Below are 11,504 nucleotides of genomic sequence, written 5' to 3' on the forward strand. Positions count from 1 at the left end.
GCTTGGCGGCAGTGATTGAAGGATTCTGTCAGTGATAGCCTCTTGCGGGAGTTCAATCCCCAGCTCAGCTAGACGGTTTGAGTACCCAGACATTTTGAGCACATGTTCACTGAGAGACGAATTCTCCTCCATCTTGCAAGCATAGAATTTATCGGAGGTCTCATACCTCTCGATCCGGGCGTTCTTCTGAAAGATGAACTTCAACTCCTGGAACATCTCAAATGCTCCATGACGCTCAAAGCGACATTGAAGTCCCGGTTCTAAGCCATACAAGACTGCACATTGAACTACTGAGTAGTCCTCCTTACGTGTTAACCAAGCGTTCTTAACATCCCGGTCAGCCGTAGCGGGTGGTTCATCTCCTAGCGCAGCATTAAGGACATAATCCTTCTTCCCAGCTTGTAATATTAGCTTAAGATTACAAGCCCAGTCTACAAAGTTGCTTCCATCATCTTTCAACTTAGCTTTCTCTAGGAACGTATTAAAATTCAGGGTGACTATCGCGTGAGCCATGATCTACAACACAAATATATTCAAAGTGGACTTAGACTATGTTCAAGATAATTAGAGTTTAACTTAATCAAATTACTTGCTAAACTCCCACTCAAAAAGTACATCTCTCTAGTCATTTGAGTGGTTCATGATCCACTTACACTAGCTCAAGTCCGATCATCACGTGAGTTGAGTATAGTTTCAGTGGTAAGCATCCCTATGCTAATCATATCATCTATATGATTCATGATCGACCTTTCGGTCTCATGTGTTCCGAGGCCATGTCTGCACATGCTAGGCTCGTCAAGCTTAACCCAAGTGTTCCGCGTGTGCAACTGTTTTGCACCCGTTGTATGTGAACGTTGAGTCTATCACACCCGATCATCACGTGGTGTCTCGAAACGACGAACTGTAGCAACGGTGCACAGTCAGGGAGAACACAATTTCGTCTTGAAATTTTAGTGAGAGATCACCTCATAATGCTACCGTCGTTCTAAGCAAAATAAGGTGCATAAAAGGATTAACATCACATGCAATTCATAAGTGACATGATATGGCCATCATCACGTGCTCCTTGATCTCCATCACCAAAGCACCGGCACGATCTTCTTGTCACCGGCGCCACACCATGATCTCCATCAACGTGTAACCATCGGGGTTGTCGTGCTACTCATGCTATTACTACTAAAGCTACATCCTAGCAAAATAGTAGACGCATCTGCAAGCACAAACGTTAGTTTAAAGACAACCCTATGGCTCCTGCCGGTTGCCGTACCATCGACGTGCAAGTCGATATTATCTATTACAACATGATCATCTCATACATCCAATATATCACATCACATCGTTGGCCATATCACATCACAAGCATACCCTGCAAAAACAAGTTAGACGTCCTCTAATTTTGTTGTTGCATGTTTTACGTGGTGACCATGGGTATCTAGTAGGATCACATCTTACTTACGCAAACACCACAACGGAGATATATGAATTGCTATTTAACCTTATACAAGGACCTCCTCGGTCAAATCCGATTCAAGTAAAGTTGGAGAAACTGACACTTGCCAGTCATCTTTGAGCAACGGGGTTACTCGTAGCGATGAAACCAGTCTCTCGTAAGCGTACGAGTAATGTCGGTCCAAGCCGCTTCAATCCAACAATACCGCGGAATCAAGAAAAGACTAAGGAGGGGGAGAAAAATGCACATCACCGCCCACAAAACCTTTTGTGTTCTACTCGAGAAGACATCTACGCATGAACCTGGCTCATGATGCCACTGTTGGGGAACGTCACATGGGAAACAAAAAATTTCCTACGCGCACGAAGACCTATCATGGTGATGTCCATCTACAAGAGGGGATTTCCGATCTACGTACCCTTGTAGATCGCACAGCAAAAGCATTAGTGAACGCGGTTGATGTAGTGGAACGTCCTCACGTCCCTCGATCCGCCCCGCGAACCGTCCTATGATCCGTCCCACGATCTAGTGCTGAACGGACGACACCTCCGCATTCAGCACACGTACAGCTCGACGATGATCTCGGCCTTCTTGATCCAGCAAGAGAGACGGAGAGGTAGATGAGTTCTTCGGTAGCGTGACGGTGCTCCGGAGGTTGGTGGTGATCTAATCTCAGCAGGGCTCCGCCCGAGCTCCGCAGAAATGCGATCTAGAGGTAAAACCGTGGAGATATGTGGTCGGGATGTCGTGGCAAAGTTGTCTCAAATCAGCCCTAAAACCTCTGTATATATAGGGGGAAGAGGGGGAGCCTTGCCTTGGGGTCCAAGGACCCCCAAGGGGTTCGGCCAAGCCAAGGGGGGGAGTCCTCCCCTTCCAAACCGAATCCAACTAGGTTTGGAAGGAGGAGTCCTTCCCCTTTTTCCCACCTCCTCTTTTTTTTCTTTTCTCTTTGATTTTCTTTCTATGGCGCATAGGGCCTTCTTGGGCTGTCCCACCAGCCCACTAAGGGCTGGTCTGCCACCCCTAAGGCCTATGGGCTTCCCCGGGGTGGGTTGCCCCCCCCCCCCCCCCGGTGAACACCCGGAACCCATTCGTCATTCCCGGTACATTCCCGGTAACTCCGAAAACCTTCCGGTAATCAAATGAGGTCATCCTATATATCAATCTTCATTTCCGGACCATTCCGGAAGCCCTCGTGACATCCATGATCTCATCCGGGACTCCGAACAACATTCGGTAACCAACCATATAACTCAAATACACATAAAACAACGTCGAACCTTAAGTGTGCAGACCCTGCGGGTTCGAGAACTATGTAGACATGACCCGAGTGACTCCTCGGTCAATATCCAATAGCGGGACCTGGATGCCCATATTGGATCCTACATATTCTACGAAGATCTTATTGTTTGAACCTCAGTGCCAAGGATTCATATAATCCCGTATGTCATTTGCTTTGTCCTTCGGTATGTTACTTGCCCGAGATTCGATCGTCAGTATCCGCATACCTATTTCAATCTCGTTTACCGGCAAGTCTCTTTACTCGTTCCGTAATACAAGATCCCGCAACTTACACTAAGTCACATTGGTTGCAAGGCTTGTGTGTGATGTTGTATTACCGAGTGGGCCCCGAGATACCTCTCCGTCACACGGAGTGACAAATCCCAGTCTCGATCCATACTAACTCAACGAACACCTTCGGAGATACCTGTAGAGCATCTTTATAGTCACCCAGTTATGTTGCGACGTTTGATACACACAAAGCATTCCTCCGGTGTCAGTGAGTTATATGATCTCATGGTCATAGGAACAAATACTTGACACGCAGAAAACAGTGGCAACAAAATGACACGATCAATATGCTACGTCTATTAGTTTGGGTCTAGTCCATCACGTGATTCTCCTAATGACGTGATCCAGTTATCAAGCAACAACACCTTGTTCATAATCAGAAGACCCTGACTATCTTTGATCAACTGGCTAGCCAACTAGAGGCTTGCTAGGGACAGTGTTTTGTCTATGTATCCACACATGTATATAAGTCTTCATTCAATACAATTATAGCATGGATAATAAACGATTATTTTGATACAGGAATTATAATAATAACCATATTTATTATTGCCTCTAGGGCATAATTCCAACAGATCATGAGGCTAATGATAATATCAATTGTGATGTTCATGATGATGCTCAACCTAGCAATGAAAAGGATGTGGAGATTGAACTTGTTGATCTTGATAACCCACAACCTAAGAATAGAAGATATGATAAGAATGACTTCGCTGCTAGGAAGCATGGTAAAGAAAGGGAACCATGGGTTCATAACCCCATGCCCTTTCCTCCTAAACCATCCAAGAAAAAGGATGATGAGGATTTTGAGCGCTTTGTTGAAATGATTAGACCTGTCTTTCTACAAATGCGTTTGACAGATATGCTCAAAATTTCTCCGTATGCTAAGTACATGAAGGATATTGTTACTAATACAAGGAGGATACCTGAGGTTGAGATTTCCACCATGCTCGCTAATTATACCTTCAAGGGTGGAACTCCCAAGAAACTAGGTGATCCCGGAGTGCCCACTATACGTTGCTCCATTAAAGGTAACTACGTTAGAACTGCTTTATGCGACCTTGGAGCCGGTGTTAGTGTTATGCCTCTCTCTCTTTATCATAGACTTGAACTGGATAAGTTGACACCCACTGAAATATCTCTGCAAATGGCCGACAAATCAACTGTTGTCCCTATCAGCATTTGCGAGGATGTGCCTCTTGTGGTTGCCAATGTCACTATCTTGACAAACTTTGTTATCTTGGATATTCCCGAGAACGATGCCATAGCGGCCATCCTCGGAAGACCCTTTTTAAACACTGCAGGGGCTGTTATAGATTGCAACAAAGGCAATGTCACTTTCCATGTCAACGGTAATGAGCATACGATGCACTTTCCGAAGAAACAATATCGAGTACATTGCATCAATGCTATCGAAAAAACTTCATCGATTCTTATTGGGAGCTTTGAATGCCCTTTACCTCGTATCAAGATGAAGTATGATTTGCTTGTTGGGGAGATACATATTCCCATTGAGGTGACCTAGTGACTATTCGAAAATTCTCCATTCTCTTTTGCGATTCGAAAAAGTTTGTCAAGGAGACTTGGTCAACCTCATCGACGGATTTCTTTCGATGACCATGAGATGGATGAATCGAGGAGTCACAAACCACTGTTCCAAGCTTTCCCCTTTGGTTGTTTATAAGAAAAATGATAGGTTTAGTTTAGTTTTCCCTTTTTCTGCTTTTAGCGTCCCATAGAAAAGTACCCCGAAAATAGAAGTTCTCTGAACGTCCTGAAAATCAAGTATGATTTTTTCTGGAATTTTTGAAAAATACTGAGATGAAGAGCTAGTCTGGGGGCTGCACCAATGGGCCACAAGCCATGGAGGCGCGGGCACCCCCCTGGCCGCGCCTACCTAGCTTGTGGGGCCCACGTGCACCCCCTCCACTCATTCTTGCTCTTATATGCTTCTCCTACCTCCACAAAAAATCGTTTCGCAGCTCAAACCCGTGTTCGTGCTCCTCTTGCTGGTATTCTTGATCTCTTTGCTCAAAGCACCATTCTCCGAACTGTTTTGGGGAAATTAATCCTTGGTAAGTGACTCCTCCATTGGTCCAATTAGTTTTTGCTGTAGTGCCTTATACTTCGCGTATTTTTGCTGCCTTGGTGACCATGTTCTTGAGCTTTGCATGCTAATTTTAGCTGGTCCCAAGTAATTTTGATGCGTAATATGGCCTCTAGGCACTTGTTGGAGTAGTTGCTACGAGTTTTGTTGAGCCTTGTTCACTTTTCCTTAGAGTCGCTAAAAATTTCAGAAAATTTCAGAGATAGAAAAGGGAAAAGATGAGGAGGTTCTTAAGAGGATTTTCAAGCCGTGACCCCAAGCATGATGGAAGTGAGAAGAAGCCCAAGTATCTGGTCCCTCGAGTCGTAGAAGTTCGAGCGTGCGAGCGGCCAAGCGATGTGTTCTTACGCACCGCCGGACTTTATGAGGACTTTTACTACTTGGTGGAGAACGCAGGCCTTACCGCCTTCGTTGAAGATAAGTGTCCGCAATACCTCCTCCTCACTAATATCTTTGTACAAAGCTTTAACTTCTATCCAAGGAAGAATCCTCCTAGGGTTGAGTTCAAAGATATCCCCCGGCGCATGTCACTCCAAGATTTTTACAATGCTTGCAAATTACCTTAAGTTGGGGATATTCATGAACCTCGTCCACGGGACTTGGAAGCTTTCATCAATACTATTGCTGCAGGAGAGGAGAGAGGAGTGTCTTGAGCTAGAGCTGCTAGCATACATTTTCCCGTGCTTCGGTATTTCTCATTATTTGTGGGAAAATGTTTGATTGTCCATGGGAAAGCTGGGTCACTTAGTTTCCCAGATCTTGGGGTTTTGCGCGAAGCCCTTTATAATGATAAAGCTTATAGCTTGGGTGCTATAGTAGCTCAATGGTTGAACACGAACCATTCTAAAGGCATTGTCTATGGAGGTATCTATGCTACTCGTCTTGCTAGACACTTTGAGATACCTATTAGACTAGAGGAGGAAGAAGAGATTCTTCTTCCCAAGAGATATCTAGATTACGATAGCATGGTTCACCATGACTTTCTTGATAGAGATATAAATAGACGGATGATTTATAACCTGGTGTTTAGTCAGGGTACTCGTGAGACTATTACTTTGCCTGCTCCTTCTTTGTTCAATCTTCATGCAGGCAGGTACATTATTATGCCCTCGGACATCTATGCATATTGGTGCCCAGACCAACCGCAGGTGCCCGTGCTCGAGCAACCAGTCGAGTACCAGACGCCAGTTTATCAGTGGGAGCCAGAGGAGCTCACACAGCAGTGGCATCCTCAGTCCACTTCGGAGTATCCCGGAGCTGGTTATTTCCCTCATTGGGAGTAGACCAACTTAGGCCAAAAGCCTAAGCTTGGGGGAGTACGTGTTTCTCACCGACTTTATATTCTTGCTTATGCTTTCACTTTGTTAGTCGGTGTTGACACTTTGCCACTGTTTCATCCATGCTAGTTTATTTCTTTTTCTCGTTTTCTTTTCGTGTGTCTGTCTACTTTGAGAAAACCCAAAAAGATTTTCTTGTTCTTCTTTTGCTTGTTGGGAGCTTTCCCGTGTAAATAGTTTTCTTTTCCTTTGGGTCAAGGTAGAAGACCATGGTTACAATGTTTAGTGGCTCTTGCATGCATATCTGTTTATCTGTTAAAGAGCCATATTACTTTGTCTTCTCCTTTGTGTCTGCATGCAGATTCCAGCTTAGTCCAATGCACGAGCATGCTTATTATTGTTCACATCGTTCGGTCGTGCAAGTGAAAGGCAATAATGACGATATATGATGAAGTGACTGAGCCTGGAAAAGCTGGAATGAACTCGATCTATTTTGTTTTTGTAAATATGACTAGCTCATCGTGCCTGATTCAGCTATGTTGCGAGAGAAACATGTTTGCAATGACAACTTAGAGATCATAGTTGCTTATGCCATGCTTACTTAGCTAGGAGCTTATAATGGTCTGTCTTGGATGCCCACATGAATTTTGAGATGACTGTGATGTAGTATGATAGGCTGGTATCCTCCTTTGAATGATTCAAGTGGCTTGACTTGGCGCATGTTTACGCATGTAGTTGAAACAAAATCAACATAGCCTCTATGATGTTCATGTTCATGGTGATTTATGTCCTACTCATGCTTGCACTCAATGTTGGTTAATCTCAATGCATTTTGATGACTGTTGTTGCTCTCTAGTTGGTCGCTTCCCAGTCTTTTGCTAGCCTTCACTTGTACTAAGCGGGAATACTGCTTGTGCATCCACTTACATAAACCCAAAGTTGTTCCATATGAGTCCACCATACCTACCTATATGCGGTATCTACCTGCCGTTCCAAGTAAATTTGCATGTGCCACTCTCTAAACCTTCAAGAAATAATCTGTTTTGCATGCCCGAACCGCTCATGTGGTGACAGGGGGCTATCAGTATCTTCCATGCTAGGCGTGTTATCCTCGATATGTGTTTATTCACTATCATTCACGAGAAAGGGGCCGGTAATTGGAATTCCCAGTTCCATGCTCAAATCGAAAAGATAATTGCAAACAAAACTCCCCCTGGATTGATGTTGGTATGGACGGCACCTGAGTATTCGGCTAGTCGTGGATTGTGATTGATCGGTGGTGGGGGAGTCAAAACTTTACTTTTCTGTTTGGGAACTGCCTATAGCATGTGTAGCGTGGAAGATGATGAGAACTCTTAGTCACTGCGTTTACAATGAAAGCATGCCACCCAAAATTATTATCTCTGTTTTCAAAGCTTGAGCTCTGGCACCTCTGCAAATCAATGCTTCCCTCTGCGAAGGGCCTATCTATTTATGTTCCTGTTGAGTCATCCTCTTCTTGCAAAGCACCAATTAGAGAGCACCTCTGTCATTTTTATGCTTTGCTTTTAACTGTGTTGAGTATGACTATGGCTGGATCTTCATTGCCATGAATTACAATGTTTAGTCAGCCCTTGGTCTTTGAAGGTGCTCTGCATTTATGTTTTGCGGTCTCTGAAAGAGCTAGCGAGATACCATCTGTTCGTATTGCTTCATAATTGTTTTGATTGAGGTGTTGACGTTTGAGACTTATTATTATTTGCTCGCTAGTTGATTATGCCATTGGTATGAGCTTACCGTGAGACCTAGATGTCATTTGCTTATGTGGTTTGCTTGTGATCTTGCTAAAATTCTGGTTATGAGTTAGACATAGTTGCAACAACAAGATCAAACAGAGTTCGTCAAAGTTTTTCTTTTGTCTCTTTCAGTTTGTCAACTAAATTGCTTGAGGACAAGCAAGGCTTTAAGCTTGGGGGAGTTGATACGTCTCCGTCGTATCTACTTTTCCGAACTCTTTTTGCCTTGTTTTGGACTCTAATTTGGATGATTTGAATGGAACTAACCCGGACTAACTCTGTTTTCAGCAGAATTGCCATGGTGTTGTTTTTGCACAGAAATAAAAGTTCTCGGAATCACCTGAAAATTTATAGAGAATCTTTCTGGAATTAATGAAAAATACTGTCGCAAGAATCAGCGGAGGAGGTGGAGCCGTGAGCCCACAAGCCCACCAGGCGCGGGCCCCCCCTGGCCGCGCCCGGCAGGCTTGTGGGGCCCACAAAGCTCCACCGTCTCTCAATCCATCTCTATTTAGCCTCTTTCGTCCGGAAAAATAGGGGAGAAGGATTCATCGCGTTTTACGATATGGAGGCGCCGCCACTTCCTGTTCTTCATCTGGAGGGCAGATCTGGAGTCCGTTCTGGGCTCCGGAGAGGGGAGATCGTCGCCATCGTCATCATCAACCTTCCTCCATCGCCAATTCTATGATGCTCTTCACCGTTCGTGAGTAATATCATCGTAGGCTTGCTGGACGGTGATGGGTCGGATGAGATCTATCATGTAATCGAGTTAGTTTTGACGGGGATTGATCCCTAGTATCCACTATGTTCTGAGATTGATGTTGCTACTACTTTGCCATGCTTAATGCTTGTCACTAGGGCCCGAGTGCCATGATTTCAGATCTGAACCTATTATGTTGTCGCCAATATATGTGTATTTTAGATCCTATCTTGCAAGTTGTAGTCACCTAATATGTGTTATGACCCGGCAACCCCAGAGTGAGGATAGCCGGAACCACTCCTGGAGATGACCATAGTATGAGGAGTTCATGTATTCACCAAGTGTTAATGCGTTGGTCCGGTTCTTTATTAAAAGGAGAACCTTAATATCCCGTAGTTTCCATTAGGACCCCGCTGCCACGGGAGGGATGGACAATAGATGTCATGCAAGTTCTTTTCCCTAAGCATGTATGACTACATACGGAATACATCCCTACATTAGATTGACCAATGGGAGCTAGTTACATATCTCTCCTTGTTATAGCTGTTACATGATGAATAGCATCTGGCATAATCATCCATCACCGATCCAATGCCTACGAGTTTTTCCTAGTGGTCCTTTCTATGTTACTTTGCCGCTACTGCTGTCACTGCTGCTACTGTTACTCTGTTGCTACTGCTGTTACTTTGATGCTACTGGTTACTGTTGCTACTGCTGCTATCATACTAGTTTGCTACTGATACTTTGTTGCAGACACTAAATCTTTCAGGTGTGGTTGAATTGACAACTCAACTGCTAATACTTGAGAATATTCCTTCGCTTCCCCTTGAGTCGAATCAATAAATTTGGGTTGAATACTCTACCCTCAAAAACTGTTGCGATCCCCTATACTTCTGGGTTATCATGGGTTTATGCATAAAAGTGATTTTTTTTGAATTCCTTGACAACTCCTAATGTTTGTAGAATTTTTGAGAGATTAAATCCAAGGGTTTTAGTTCAAAACACCAAACTGGACCAAACACAAAAGAAGATAATGTGCTCAAATAATTCAATACACTTGTGAGAACTTTTCCATAAAATTGATCCAGGAACATCATAGGTCATTTCCAAGTTTTTGTGGAATTACTAAAAGAACATATCATATGGTTGTAGTTCAAATTAGGTTCTTAAAAGAATTAAGAAATCATTTTTGAATAATGAAACTTGGGAAATTATTTATAATAAGGCCTTTATTGAATTTGCCAATTGAAGGGAATAATGTTGAGGCAAGGACTCAAATCAAACCAGCCTTTTCAAAAACTCCAATTTAGGGGAGAAAATTTTATAATCCACAGAAAACAAGTGGTTCAGAAATCAACAGAAAATCCAAAAATAAAATTTTAATTGATCATGGCCAAATTTTAATAAATAAAATCCTGATTAAATTTTTGGGGTGTTACAATAAATAAGTGGTGTACCACGGCAAGTTGTGTGTGTGGTTTCAAAAATGGGATTAGATTTAAGATTTGTTGACGTTCCCAACCTTACATGTACAACCACGATACCCCTTATGGGACGGGGCTTTGCTGAATACTGTGGTTGGTGCTGATAGAGAGCCCACATTACTAGTGGATGGAGTGACATGGTCACTCTCGAGACGGGGTAGTGCCAAGAAAGGATGACCATGGGCTATTTTCATAGACACCGGACACACCATTGTGTTCCCCCATGGATGATGCGTGTGATGTACATCATGGGGGATTGTGACCAACGAGTGGACTCTTTGCTAGTATCACCATGGGAAAGGTAATGTTCGGGTACTTACCTCGAGTATGAGAAATGCCGCGAGTCATGGAATGACACGAAAGTTTCGAGAGTCTTGTGGGTAAAGTGTGCAACCTCTATAGAGTGTAAAACTATTCTAATAGCTATGTCCATGGTCACGGACAGTTGGGTGGTTCTTCGTAAACTACGTCCAGAATTTTTCTCATAAACCAAGTGTGTGTGCGTGTGAAAAAGGTGGTATGTGAGAATGATGGTAGTATGAATCCTGAGCTAAGTCAGACGACTTGAGAAGATGGGTGGACATGGGATTGTCCGAGCCTAAGTGGATATTGATATCTGTAACTTGTTCTTATGGATATCGATTACCTCACGATGCATGCTCTCACAAGATATTGATCATGTCACTAAACTCAAATTAGCTTTCTGCAAATTACCTACTTAGTGCTATACCATGCATTATTATTTCCTTGTTCCACAACATGGGCTGCCTGCGAGTACATTCAAAGTACTCATTGGCTTGCCACTGGTTATTTAATTGGCTAGGCATGGAAGAGCAGGAATATGGAGAAGAGTTCGTTGGTGATGAACATGCAAACTAGGATGCTTCCCAGTCAGAATGCTTGTAAGTTTAAGGCATAGATGACATGGGTTCACGCTTTCGTTCAAGATTTCCACTGCTAGTTATGTTGGTGTGTCGGCCTTCGAGGCCCTATCTTTGTAAGACTTGACCATAACGATCACTATTTGTATCAGACAATATGTAAGGATGTAATACTCTTGTATTTCAGCTTCTGTGTGTTCAACGAGCATTTATCTCTGGGATCACTGTACACTTGCATTCGATGATCATGAATCGTTA

This window comes from Hordeum vulgare, chromosome 1H (assembly GCF_904849725.1).
Source record: "Hordeum vulgare subsp. vulgare chromosome 1H, MorexV3_pseudomolecules_assembly, whole genome shotgun sequence".
NCBI classification, from domain to species: Eukaryota; Viridiplantae; Streptophyta; class Magnoliopsida; order Poales; family Poaceae; genus Hordeum; species Hordeum vulgare.